The sequence below is a fragment of the Cupressus sempervirens genome, chromosome 9 (genome assembly GCF_028749045.1).
Source record: "Cupressus sempervirens isolate cs-2001-9-10 chromosome 9, ASM2874904v1, whole genome shotgun sequence".
Lineage (NCBI taxonomy): Eukaryota > Viridiplantae > Streptophyta > Pinopsida > Cupressales > Cupressaceae > Cupressus > Cupressus sempervirens.
In genome coordinates, this window is record NC_143126.1 from 355,594,901 (window position 1) to 355,611,161 (window position 16,261).

Genomic DNA, 16,261 nt, shown 5'->3' on the forward strand with positions numbered 1-16,261 from the left:
AGATAAAGAACCAAGAGCTAGTGGAAGCTCACCTACTTATACTAACTAATTCATTGAAAAAAGTAAGCAATAATAATAACCAACTAGATATAGCTCCCCATGGGCCTTACAACAACTATCAAGAACCCTCATTCCTCCTCCCTTCTCCCTTCTAAATAGTAGGGTAGGGTAGGGCACCATCTTGAGCCATCAAACTTTAATCAAGCATCCTAACTAACCTACAAAGATTGACTCTTTACTAACTTACCTAAAGAAAGTTTGACCTACCAATCCTATTGTTCTAGACCAATCACTACTACATTTGGACTAGAATTATAATGGTAGTTCATCATAACTGTGATGACTGACCATTTCCCAAATGATAGTACCAATAGGTGGCTCCTGTTAGATGGGTGTCAGACTTTTGGCATCACAAATTGAAATGACTAGCCCTTCCATCGCAATTGCAATGCAAAAATCTATCACAATTTGGTAGAAGTCAAGGCCAATAGGTCATCATCACATTGTCATAATTGTGACAAGTAACTATCACAATTATGACATCTTATAGTTTCACTATGCCATCGCAATAGTGATGCCTATGCTCTATGGCTGACATCCATCCATCAAAATATTTATCACAAGTGTGACCATATGTGACAACAGTATTGTGGATATGATGAAAATCCAACATATTTAGCCATCACAAGTGCAACAAAAAAGTGATGACAATGTTGGTCCAATGACATTCCATCGGATCAAGCTGTTGCGATTGCGATGACTAGTTGAAACATTTTTAAAAAATGTTCTTCTTTGTTAGAAATAAATTTTACTATGTTGATCACATGTGTAAACTGTTTAGTGCATGTCATTCAATTTCCTCTTTGGCCTCTCTCATGGAGACTGTGTTTGACATTATGCTAAGTTGTTTGATTGATATTGCTTCTGTTCAAGCATTTCATAGATAGTGTTTCATTTCTATTTCCTTTTTATAGTTTCATTTCATAGAAATGGAGAATATGAAGAAAGAAGGAGATCCTATAATATTTCTATAGAAAGGTATATACCTAAAACTTAAAATGAATAGAATACGAATACTAACCTCAAAGTAGGGAAAATTGTGAAAATTTAGATTTCTGATGTCTATGTATAGTTTTTGGAAATTCTACAACCTATTCGAAACTCAAAATGTTGAGATGGAGAAAACCCATAATTTTTTTATCCTTCTAAAGGTTGGTCAACCTTGACCTAGATAGAGGGGCACAATCTTACCTCAGGTCACAATTGTACCCCAAAAAGTTGACTTTGACCTGCACTAGTCTGACAAAATTTATGTTCATGGATCTCGCAAGTTTGGCAAAAAGAGTATCCAAATCTGCACTTTAATTCATTGTTTCACACTTGTATCTGCAAGAAAAATGGTTTTATTGTTTGGATGGAAGGTTTGCTTTGGTCAAACCCTAGTTTGGAATCAACCTTGAAATGTAATTGAAATTGTAATATGAATAAACAATGTAAATAAAACGTTTCACCTTGCTTATATTGAAATCCTCATGGAGGATTTAAATCCTTCCTTGAATCCACAAGTATGGATGCTTCAAATGAATGTATAAATGTATGTAGGATGTCTCAACTCAATGACATTAGATCTTCAACACCAATCTTGAATGAATCTTTGCTTAATAATAGGCTTGGATGAAAGTGTATGGATGAATCTTCAACAAGAGATCTCCATAGAGATTGAATCCTTCAATGGCTAATAATGGATCTCCTTGATGAATACTTGAATGCTTGATGGATAGTAAATCTTCACTTCATAGAATAATGGATGTACAAGACAATGGATCATAGATGCTATCATAAAAAGTAGATAATAACTTTGCTCATAGATAGTGGATATCAAAACGAGGGAAGACAACTTCCTTATATGGAGATCTAGGGCATAGAATTCTAGAGAAGCCAACATTGGAGAATTGAACCCTTAGAAATGGACCTAGATTAAATGTAATTTATGAGTTTACCATTTTGAAACTCGAAACAACTGACTCAAAAGAGGTAAAATAAAACTTTCTGAAGCTTGATATCCTAAAACTTCTAGAAATTTAAAATTGGACCTGGGTTTAGGGATGCGGTTGACCCTACCCTAGGTTAGGGTTGAGGTTATCCTTCCTAGGTCAAGGTCAAGGTTGACCTTGACCCAAAAATCTAAAGTCCTTAGTTTCACAAAGAAATTTGTTAGAAAGAGGCTGGAGAGAGAGAGAGAGAGAGAGAGAGAGAGAGAGAGAGAGAGAGAGAGAGAGAGAGAGGGGCAAAATAGAGGGAAAGAAACAAGATCCATGCAAAGATCTATTCAAGGTGCTTGACATGACCCCATGCCACTTACTCAGAGGGCTAAATTCTCATAACATGGAAGTGCTTCCATTTTAAGATGATATACCAGGAAACCTTGGATTCAATAGCATTTTGTGTGCAACATTAGTTTATTGAGGACTTGAAATAAAAATAGGTAGACCACCACCAAATATTTACAAGTGGCCTTTTGGCGGTGGTTTGCCTATTTTCATGTCAAGTCCTCAATAAGCTAATGTTGCACACAAAATGTATGTTGAATCAATGACTCATGCATGGAGAAATAATCACTATGTTGGTCTTCTTATCTATAATAATATCAAAAGGAAATGGAAATGCAACACTATCTATGAATCACTTGAGCATAAGTAGTATCAATCAAACAAATTAAAAGAATATCAAACACAATTTCTATGAGAGGGACCAAAGATGAAACTACATGACCTATGCTAAACAAAATATGCATGTGATCAATATAGTACAATGTATTTCTAACAAAGAAGAAATAATTATTATTTTTAACATGTTCTTCAGATGTTTTCCTTGTGGTATCATTCAATATTTGTTATATCTCATGTCTTGACACATAATGAGATATAGTGTTGTACTTACTTATCTACACATCTCCCAATGGATTTACCATGCTTTTTTATTTCTTAACATTACTTTTTTAAGGTCCTTTGAACATGGTATAGCTTCATTCATGTAGCACAAATTTCCTCCTTGAGAAGCACACCTCATTTGCTCTCTTGTAGGCCTACCTAATACTACAAACATCCTCAATCACATAAGGTCTACTTCAATTATTTTCTTCTAAATCTATTTGTCTCTACTTATCTTTTTATAATATTTGATTTCAATAGAAAATATTTAATACATATCATTATATAAGTATCCCCTAAAATCAATGAGTAATGAATGTGATTTTGTGGAATTCTTTCCAAGAATCACTTGCCTTTAAATAATAATGTATACTAACATATTATGAGTATGATCTCAAAATCATGCATAATAACTCACAATAATATGTAGAATATTGCGTGATTCAAGAACCTGTTGTGATGGTTCCAGTTGCTTTTGTCATGGTTTGAGTTCCTCTTGTTGATGGTGTCGATAGAGCTCCTTTCCTTGGTCCTTGAGATGGCATGTCCACTCTATCTATTGGTGTTTCAATGGGGGATGTGTGTCTTCCTTGCTTGTCTCTTTCTTGAAGGTTCCTCTTTCTCATATTGTTTTGGTCACAAATTCTATAAGTGTGGCTATCCCTATGGTTGCTAAGATTTGAACTCTACAAGTATGTATATTCCATATCTGAATTAGTATGTATATGCTACAAGGCTTATTGACAATAACACAGATCAAACTAATATTCAATAGAGGTTAATTGAAATCAGATCACAAAAATTAATCTTAATACAATACTCTTATTTTAGTACTTAGCCAATGGAGAAAGTGGTATCCCAAGGACTAAAAATGTCTAAATTATCAAATGGAAAGGGCACAAGTACAATGTTGTACATCTCTTCTTCAAGATTATACATATATGTTGTACTGAAGTTAAATATTTGCTAGATATATTTATTGTTGATTTGTTCATTGTTAGTTGTAATTGACTAATATAGACATGCATGTGGTTAAGAAGATTACTTAGAACTCCACAAAAATTGTTAGAAAAGGAATGGCTATTAAGGCACCTTCCTCCATCCATGACAAAGCATCTAATCCTAAATTGTTAGAAAATGAATGATTGTTAATGCTCTAATCCTAAATTTCTTAGATACTATTGTTATCTAAATCCTACATATGTTACCACCTTTTTTCTATTTTCCACACCATTCTACTTTGTTTTTGACTAAAAGTATTTGAGTGGACAGAGAGATAGATTTCATACTATACACATCTCGGTCTAAGTTCCATTGTTTTATTTGCTATATGAAGTTTGACATGAGAAAAATCCTGGAAAACTCGACCAATGTATTTCAAAACTACAACAACATTGGGTCTACTAAAGATGGTTCTATAGTAGTAAAACAAATGCAATACTCCAAGGTTTTCAAAATTGCACATGTCATGCTATCTAGGAATAGAACTTGAACCACATTTATTTTTTAGACAAGTCCCATAAATGTAGTTTGAGAGGGGATCAAAATATTACCAATTACTATCTTATATTTGTAATCATATGTTCACGGATAAATGATAAACTATCACTATTGTATGTTCATTTCTATTATGATTGGCATTTCTTTCCATTTTTCATGTTTGGACAAGTTTTCTATATCTTTATGTTGAATAGTCATGTTTTAGTAATCAACAGTCTTTAGTGTGTGTTCAACTCAACACACGTTACCACCTTTTTTCTATTTTCCACACCATTCTACTTAGTTTTTGACTAAATTTATTTGAGTGGACAATGAGATAGATTTCATACTATACACAACTCGGTCTAAGTTACATTGTTTTATTTGCTAGATGAAGTCGTGACATGAGAAAAATCCTGGAAAAATTGACCAATGCATTTCAAAACTACAACAACATTAGGTCTACTAAAGATGGTTCTATAGTAGTAAAAACAAATGCAATACTCTAGGGTTTTTGAAATTGCACATGTCATGCTATCTAAGAATAAAACTTGAACCACATTTATTTTTTAGACAAGTCCCATAAATGCAATTTGAGAGGGGATAAAAATATTACCAATTACTATCTTTTATTTGTAATCATATGTTTAAGGATAAATGATAAACTGCCACTATTGTGTGTTCATTTCTATTGTGATTAGCATTTCTTTCCATTTTTCATGGTTGGACAAGTTTGCTATATCTTTATGTTGAATAATCATGTTCTAGTAATCAACAGTCTTTAGTGTGTGTTCAACTCTTTTATAGAAGTTTGATATATAGTAGAATGATTATTCTAAATATATAACCAAGATATGCTATGATAGTAAGAAGTTTAATTCCATTAAGAAAGTTTTAAGATTTAGCAATCAAGAAGAAAACTCTAGGTCCCATGAACCATTTGCAATTTTGAAGGTTTAGTCGTAAGCTTAATTTTGAGAGTTGCAAATATTGCTTTGAATTTTTTTTTCATGTCATTTTTGTCCTCCATTTGGGTCATATATTGTGTTTTTTTTTCATGCATTTCTTTTCTTATACATTGTGATCAAATTACATGTATTTTGAATATGGTGAGTTAATGGGCAACTTTCTCTAATTTTTATATGTAGCTAGAAAAATGTGAATGCCATAGATAGAGTGTCCTCATTCAAGGCTATATGTTCATCATATTTTTAGCATAATTAGCAATCATGCCTCTTACAAATGTAATTGATCTATCTCTAGTGTAATTTTTTAGGAAAGTACAACTTTAAAGCACTTTTGTTTCAAATTCTCTTCATTTTTTTGCTTGTAGTAGAGATAATAATTGCATTTATCTCTTTATTGTGGCTAATACATACATGATTATAATATTTTTACACAATTTTTAATAAGGAAATTCTATTAATAATAGTGAATATTATTTAATTTTATATTTTTGTAGTACAAAATGTTCCTACTCTATTGAATACAAGTAATGATAATCCTATGTTTGAAATTTTTCTTTCTTCTCTTATTCTTTGAATGATAATCACTTATTGAGTTTGTGAACAATTTTATAGATAAGGCTAGATAAGTATTCTCTAGAGATGCTTAAAATGATCTTCTACTCATATAGACTGCATTTCATCCTTGTAATCATCATTTTTTGCCTAATTATAGAATATAAACTCCAGTTATAGCTTTTTATTGATAAAAAATTTGCATTCTTTCATGAAGGTGTCAAGATATAAAAGAGATTGTGATCTTGGCAAGAGCATGGATTGTGAATAAGGAAGCACACACAAGATTAATGTGGATCTATTAGAAAAGATAAAGTGAAGATTTATGGAGGCTTCTATGAATAGATTTATGAGTATATAGAGGACTATGCAAATTTACAAAGCATTTTGAAGAGAGTATTGTGAGAAGTTTCTATGGAAGTTTTATGAGACTTGAAATAAGTTTGATGGACGATTTTTTGTCATCATAATAGGAATTTGAGGAAGAGGGATTATGGAGAATAGATTATCCATCATCTATAGGAGAAACAACATTTTAGACAATTTCTTGGCACCTCTTTAGGATTGTATCTAAACAAGTTTAACTTTACATTATATTGACCAACTCTACATATTAGTGGATATTTAATACTAATTTCATATGTGTCATAAAACAACATGTGACTTCAAGAAAGGAAAATAACTATTAAATTTATCACCTTTTTTGAAAATTGCACTAGACACTCTTCAATTGCAGCCTGAAAAGACTTGTTATAGTTGTTTATATCATCACTAAGATTGGAAGCCTTGTAAGTACAATGTATTCTCTTAGGAAAATGCCTTGCTAGATTAGACATGGCACCAACCATTGCTACAAAAGATTGTGATTTTGACTATTGTGCAAGGATAGCAAAATTTTTAATGATATTAATATGCATTTGAGGTTGCTACACCACATTCTTGTGATAAAGATAAAATAATGAGCATGGACATAGAAAATGAGTAGAATGGCCTACAAAATTGACCAAAAGAAAAGCATGAAATATCATAAAATATTAAAATGAAAAGGTGAACTTGGCATTTACAATAAAAGTTATCAAATACAATCAAACATGATTGCAAATAAATAGAAATAATAGAATACCTTAGAGAGGAATAATTTGAGGCAATCTCGTAGAAATCCATTCTTTTGAATACTTCATAAACTGAAACTAAATTTCATAAATAAATGAGTTTGACTACGGTGTCCTTCTACATTACCTAAAACCAAGAGATTCACACAGTTATTTGTCATTCAATCTACATAGGTTAATGTTGAGCTTCACTTGGTTTCAAGAATAGTTTAATATTATCTACTAATCAGGGAAAACCATGTGAAGATGGAAGCTCATTTGGCCCCACCCCCTGAACATCTACATTCCCCATTAACATCTAAAATTCATTCATTCTATTAATAAAATATAACATTCATGAATTATCACATGATAACATTCATTAACACATTAGTTTCATTAGAACATTCACATTAACATTGAAACATAAGATTCATTAGTACATTCACATGAACATTAAAACATAACATTCATTAGAACATTCACATGAACATTCAGTAGAACATAAATAAAACATCTATACATAAACATCAGTCACTATCAAATAAGTTACATAAGTTCACATGAATCATTTCTTTTTTTTGTCCTTCCCTATATTATTGTAGATGCATATCCATGTCATCATCGATATTTCTTCTCACCTGTGGACATGCACTCACTATCCTTTGCAAAGGTTGGTCCTCTATAATAACAAATAAAAGGGTTAAATTTAAAAAAATTGAGACTTTAAAGATTTTAAAGAATATTGTAGCACTCTTTACCTTGTCCAACAACATCATCTTTCCAGTTGGCTTGGACCTCAACATGCTCATCATCTACATCCCCTACAACTGCAATACATGATTTTTTCTTAATCCCAATACAAATTATAGTTAAATTTGTATTACTACACCAAATTCAATTTAAATGTTTACTTGTATTAATAATTTAGAAATAAAAATTAGATAGAAAATGTTTACTTGTATATACATTGATATTATTCTTCATCCATCTCATCATTAAGATCATTGTTGTCATTGAGATTGTCACCACCACTACATCATTGTCATCATCATCATCATCATCATCATCCTCTTGCTCCTCCTCCTCCTCCTTCTCCTCCACCTCATACTCCTCATCATCATGATTAGTAGTAGCATCATTTGCTTTAGGAGTATCATTGACTAACTCTCAATCATGATCCATTTCTTCCTCTTCCTTAGTATCTTCTTATTCCATCACATTATACTTTATCAGCCTTCCCCTTGGATCATGTCTAATAACAAATGACCAACCCAGCTTATGTAGAAGCTCTGAGTAAAACACTTGCTCACATTGGCTTGGAAGAACATAGGGCTCATCCCCAATTGGCTAAAAAAAATTTGTATTAATCATTGGAAATCCATTGTCATGCTCAATAACAATTCTATCAGGATAATTTTGATTGAATCATAGTCTATACCATTTGATGATGAAGAGAACTAATCTGAAGGAATTAAAGTCGTAGTAGTGTATATCAACCAAAATGCCATAGTATTGATTTTGAGATTGTTGAAGATGTAAGTCATTTCTAGATGAAATATTGGTCACCTAGAAGATTGCACTTATCCTATAATCATAAGTTCTTTCATGTCATCTAAATCTTTGATGCACAATTTATAACATTACAAAACATAGTCTTGTGGTGTTTCACCTACACTAATGTCAAACATGTATAAATTATTTCATCACGAGTTCAAAAACATATGATTAATTAACAAACTTATAAGTACCTAGAGATCTCTTAAACGATATGCTATTCCATTAAAATGGGCTTGTTTAACCAATGAAGATATAGATTCCCATTTTAATCCATGACAAAAATCTTGACATCATTCAATCCATACCGTCATCAAATCTTGATTATTTGCAATAAACAAATGTATTGCATCCCACTCTTTAGCAGATGTACAAAAGTAAATAGATGACTTATAATACATTTATTTTGAAGATTAAGAATTAATTAACTATAATAACATCTCATAATTTATTACCTTTCACTTTCCTAAATCTACCTTTCCCCGCCAAATACTCCCCTTCAAATTTTTTAATGGAGTCAAGATCCCAAATGCAATCTATATGGGTCTTTGGTACAAGATTAGGAAGATATTGAGTTACATACACCATCATCTAGTATGCTATATATCCCTTAATTATAGAACCCTCAAGATGTTCTCTTTGTCAAACCAAACCCTTCAAAAATTTCAAGTGTCTCTCAACCATCCATATTGACCTAGGCTGTATAGGTCCACACAATTCAATCTCAACTTGGTGTAAGAGATAGTGTTCTTGTGCATTGAAATTTTTTGAAGGTAAACACTTCTGCATTTCACACATTAGTAGAGGAATTCTTTTCTTCCAATATTTACACCTTCTTTATCAATTTCTTTAGATACAGAGGGATTCAATACACAAAACATATAAATATGAGACTTTACAATATATTACTTGTTTGATATATTGAAAAAATATCACTGCTTACCTCATGTATTTTGCAAGATCATATATCACTTGTTTGATATTATTGTCAAATTTTTTTGGGAGTGATAAGGGTAGTATACACTGCAACAATTTTCAACTGATCATTTCATTCTTTTCTAATATAATGCAATGAAAATTGAATGCAGTTTCACAAATATATTGTAAATACAAAGGATCATGACTTACTTGATGAAGGTATTCCAATCATGTATTTTCACCCCTTGGCCAAATTCACTTTTCTTTGGTATGAGATTGCTTATATTTGTAGAAAATCTTGTAGGAAATCTCATTTTTTGTATGACTTCTTTTATGGCATTACTTTGTTGCTTTGTTAATAACCAAGGGCATTTGCATTAATATGGTCTCCATTGCTATTTGATTCAATGATATTTTTCATTGCATGATTGGAATCATGAATGTCACTATAAATTTTGGCAAGTTTTTCTTTGTCACATCTTCCATCCAATAATTTTTGTAGTGTCTCTATTACATTCTTTCCAATATGCATGGTATCAAACAAATGCACAATTTGTAGCTGCTCATAGTAGGGTAGCCTACTAAATTCTTTGGGATAACATTTTAGTCCCTTTGGAAGGTGATCAATACTGATGCCTTAACAACCTCAAATTCTATTATATTCCAACTATCATAGGTGAGGTGTCATTCTTTGTATCTTTGATGTAGTCTCTTCTTTCCCATTGAAAATATATTTTTTGGCACTTTGAAACTTATGGTTTTTTGTGGAGGAAGTTCCTATTCTCATCAAACACCACTTTCTTAAACTTTTGGAATGACTAGATTTCATCTTTGGACCACACATATATTGGACATGCAAATTTTCCCTTTGTTTGAAGATCTACAAGATAATGATACAATTGGATTAAATATGTTCATTTTTGAAATTAGTATTATCACATATAATTAGATTTCAACATAACATACCTCAAAAATGTGTCAACCCTAGGGCATCATGAATTGTCCACACAAGAATTATATGGAATTGAAATTATTTTTGTCCAATTGGTCTAGAGATATCGTACATAGTGAAAACATTTTATGCATTCATATCTTTCACTTGGTACTTACCTAGTTGAATGAACAACATTAGATAATTATTGTGGTCATTTCACTCCAAGACGTATAATACATGTAGGTAATAATAAAATAATTAAGTACCTAGAACAATTATTGCCAACATAATGTGCTTCCTCTTTATTGACATCCATGGGGGAAGGTTATTGTTGATAACAAAAATAGGCTAGATTCAGTAAATGGATCTTGTCTCTCCATATGAATTGACACTATCAATTGCTAGAGAAACCCTAAGATTTTGAGGTTTTTATTTAAAGCATGGCAACCTTTCCTCTATGTCCTTGAATGTTGAACCATCTATAGGAATTTGAATAATATCATCTCAACTTCTATCGCATACATGATAATCCATAAATTGTGCCAAGCTACTATACCTGAATAATCGTTTAAGATGCTGAATAATGGTGATGTAATGAGAACCTTGCGAGACACCATTTTTGTCACTTGATCATCTTGATATCTACTCATATGGAATTCGGGGCATTCTATTGCATTTTCGTATTCTTTATGATAAATTACATGATCTTGAGGATGAACATCTATTGATTGATACTTCATTCCAATATATTTCATAGTGGCACATAATTCTTGGTATGAGAAAGGGAGAATATTTGATAGTGGTAACAAATAGCCACCTATCAATCTACAATAAAAAATATTAGTCGTTATTATAAAAAATATTCATGGTACACATTTCACCTTTTATAGACTATGATGATGTATATCACAAACATTAGCATACATGACATTGTTATGTTGGATAAACCATTCATGACCTTCAAATTCACCAACAACAATACAACAGAGAGAAGAGTTGATTGGGGTCCTTCATAAAAGGTTGTGTTTTCCTTCTCAAGAGGTATATCATGGATGAAATGCCGTCATCATCATCATCATCAAAAGTAGCAACACTAGTACCAAATGTGTCATGGATCAATTCATTTGTACCATCATCTTCAAATGTGTGTTCTAGTGCATGATTGTCATCTTCCATGAGATCATGATCTTCTCCTTCAATACTACACTTTTATGTTCCTCCATATTCATACCTCCATGTTCCTTTGAGATGTGTTGATCCATATCATGTACTACCCTAGGGAGATTAACCTATATATAAATGATGATTTTCAAACCCTCATTTTGTGGTTCATATTTATATTAATTGTGAAAACAATATAACAAACAACTTATCAATAGATGATAATAAAACCCCCTTTAGTGTGACCATTCTCCCAACAATGTCTCTTAGCTATTTCGATTTTGATTCTTCATCTTTAAGTTGTTACAATGCTTGTAAGGACAATAACTTTTTTTATTGTCTACTCTTTGAAAGTTAGATAAGAATCTAGTGATTGTCTCCCTATTTTGATCAAACTTTGTTGTATTATCTAACATGATCCTTCTTCACAAGAATAACTTATTCATGTTCCCTTATTGAGTTGGTTTTACTTAATGTTTTTATGTGCACATATGGGTTTGAAAGAAATATTTGGTGTACTTAATGTATATACCTACAAAAATATTAGACATGTTGTACTTAATATTCTACACATATGGTTTTGAAAGAAAAAATTTGTTTAATTAATGTGTATATCTGTAAAAATATTGGACATGTTGTACTTAATATTTATATCTGCACATATGATTTTGAAAGATGGTGGGGACCTATCCTTGATTATCCTCCTAAGAGCACAAGCCTTGATTGTTTATATTTCTTGAGTTATGAACCATTCTTTGTGGTCTTTGATCATATAGACCATTGCAATGAACATTGATGCAATGTCAAAAGGAACTCTTTATTTTTCAAGATTAAAAACAAACTCCTTTCCTAGTTTCTAATATACTACACTAAGGACCAAAAAATGTGTAGACAATGACATTCCTTGATTGTGATGTCTACTATATGCCCATCAAATACTATTTCATTTAAGTCCATGAAGCTTAATGATGATTTCCATACTTGGACCTAATTCGAATTGATCCTATATTATACTAATATGTCGATTGTACATTATATAGATATCTTGTACAAAATGGACAAAAATGTGAAACAAAACCCAAAGAATTGAAAGGTTGAAAGTGACTAAGGATTAATTTGCTTAAAGTATATAAGATAGTCCAAACTAACTTTTAAATAAAGTAAAATCATTTTCTAGAAATATGGATGCACTAGTACATTTGCACTTGTTTTTCTACCAAATTTTTTGACCAAAGCTATGAATTCTTCTCTCTTTTTTTTTGTTTTCATTCCCACGTTGGTCAAAAATTAAAATTATATGCTTGATTTGGTCAAAATTTCAACCAACTTGAAAATCACATTATGAAATTAAAATTATAACAAAAAATGATGTTATGTTGAAAATTGCATTATGTTATAAAAAAGACAAAGGTTTATAATGTTGGGGCTTCATTCGTGTGGGAAATTTTGTTGGGGCTTCATTCACGCATCAGGTAATTTGTGAAGAAATTCACCTCTCAGATCTAAATGAGTGTATGTATTACCAACTCCAAACATAGTACGAATTATTATTAATATAGCCACCTACAAATTTATGCAATTGCTAACACTCAGAGGTAATTTATACCAAAATCATTGCAAAAAAAATCCAACTAGACCTTGAAAATGTGTAGATTATTCCCATGATCTAGTTGTAAAAGCCTAAGGTTCTTCATTCAAGATTTCTCAAACAAATTATTTGGTTGGATCTCATAGATGAGTATATCAACTTGGTGATGATATTGAAGAAAATATTTAAGTGCTTGCAATCTTTCATTTTCAAGCCTTGGATGTGGTATTTTATTGAAGAAGTTACCAATGGAATCAAGGTTGTGGATTGGTCAAGGATTATTAGTGGCAACTTGGATAGGCGATTCACAAATTTGGAGCAGTCCAAAAGTTTCTATATGAGCTCTTATGTTACATATATGCTCACAAGGATTACAAAGTATGATGGATTAATGAGTCAAAAACCCACAAGTCATGTTCCAAATCAATTGAATTTACATGTATATTAGCTAGAATTACACTCGTATAATCTACCTAGTTATGTAAAAGCCAATGATGTCTCTACCATGCATATAATTATATCTCTCTAGGAAGACTTTTACACAAGGTTTCCACAAGAAGCCATGAAGTTAAATGAAAAGTACAACCCTTGGTTCATCCAATTCTTAACATTCTCACATATTAGGTTTCAATGATTCTCTTCTCACCCTTAAAGACTTTTGAGGTATCAAACATATAAAATGTTGTTGCTAGGATTCATGAGGCAATCAACTATATATGACAAAATGAAGAGGAAGAAAAGGAAGGGTGGAATTGAATTCCCAATTATCATGGCAACTTAGGATGAAGTATGTCCATGTCTCCTAGCTACCAAAAGGTTAGCAAAAGAGTTACAATTTTATCATTTAGAAATTCATACAAAATGTCAAATTTTATCCTTATTATAAAATTAGAATGGTTTTTGGTAAGAAATGCAAGCATATTCCATGTTTTTCAGCAACTAAAAGATAACAAAAGAGTTAGACATTTATCATTTAATTGTTCATATGGAAAGTTCATATTTTTATCCTTACAGTAAAATTAGAATGGTGGATCACATGAAATAATTGCATATTATGCCACCTTGAATACTACTGGGCTAATTCCAAGAATGAATATGAAGTTAGGAAAAGGTTGTTTTCTAAGTTGCTTCTTTGAAAGATCAAAATATGTAGGATTAATCCACTACTAGATCAAGTGGAGGAGGATGCAAATATGATTTGGAAAAACATAAGAAAGTAAATAATAAGACCATCCAACCATATTGATTAGAAGGGACTTGGAGAAATAAATATTGACATGCTATCCAAGATAATCATGCAATTCTCAAGGTCATGGATTGAACGTCAAGTCAGAAAATTATAGGAAAATAATATTCTCTTGACATATGACCAAATAGGAGATTCAGACTCAAAAAATAGTAGATTTGGACAACCATTAGAAGTTAGGAAAGGAGGAATTTCACCATAGAAGAAAACCTTTGGAAAAGATAAAAGCATCATATGAGAGAGGCCAAAGAAAAGATCAAATGTGCCTAATGAAAGGTGTCCAAAAGGAGATAGAGGCAAGAGATAGAAGCATCATTACCAGCTAGTTCCTATAGTTTATAGACATTTGACATTCTTATAGGATGAAGGATAAAAATAAGTGAAAGATTGTTGCAAGACTAAATCACTTATTAATGCATGATAGCCTAGGAGTCAACTAGACAAGGAATAAGGAACAAATACCTACTTTAGAAACTAATCATTAGTTTCAGGAATCTCTCAAGGCAATGTTTGTTGAAAAAATAAGAGAGCTAGATATTCTCATCTCAAAAGAAGAATGTCACCAAGAAATAATGTCAGAGTGAGAATAGATACAAGTGCATTGTCATGCCCAAACTACGAGGGCAAAAACACACACAATTTTTTTTTGAATAATAATTAATAATTAAACATGCTCTAAGTTTTAATCTGATCTCATGCAAGAGAAGTGAAGGTTCACTACGATACATCTTAAGTTTGTAATCTTTCCACATGAATTAATCATTAATTTATCCTTCCTCATTAACTTGGTTAATCATTTTAACAATCAAATTTCTATTTAAAAAGTTTTATCACATTGGTAATTTTATATACTTGTACACAATAACTTTAAATTATTCGAATAACTTTAGTTATTAGATCATTAATTAAACAAATTATTAATTAAGCTACTAAAATAAAATAAAATCCATGAGACTAACCAACTTTAATTAAATCTAATTAATATTTACATCTAATGCTAACTACCTTTAAACTAAGCTAATTTGATAAAACAATTTACCAAAACAACTTAACAAGGATACTATTAATACTAACATTTCTTAAATCTAAAACTTAACTTAAATCTAAGCAAAAATTTAATCGAAATTAAATTAAATCTAAACTAAATTAAATTTAATATTAATTGCATACTAAACTAACTTAATTTAATACCAATCAAATAACTATCTTAAAATAAATATTAACTTAAAACACAACTTAGTTTAGATTAAGCACTAACTAAAACAAAATTTAACTTAAATTAAATACTGAATTCAATTTTACATATGTCCAAATTGAAACTAATTAATATTCCAAAATTAACTAGTATCCTACACTAACACTATCTCAAGCTTTTAATAAATTCTAATGAAGAAATTTCATTAATCTTAACATTAAGTTTACAAATTTAACTTTGCTAATTTATATTTTTAAAATATAACTAAGCTACAAGATATAATAATCACTTAAAATTAAAACTAACCATAATATAATTAAACTAAGACTAATTTCACTACAACCTTATATTTAAATTAAAACATGTTTCTTAACTTTCATAACCAATTAAACTAACTAAATAATTTAAGAACATTATTAAAAAAAACATACAAACATATTTTAACTCTAACATAAATCCTAAAACTAAAACTAAATTAATTAACAACTAACTAATTTTAAAACTATCTAAATTTAACTATGACTCATCTTAACATATACTAAACTTATCCTAAAAACTAACACAAAAACTAACACACCTACACTAACCCTTAACTCAACCTAACACTAACCCTTAACTCAATCTAACACTAACCCACCCCCC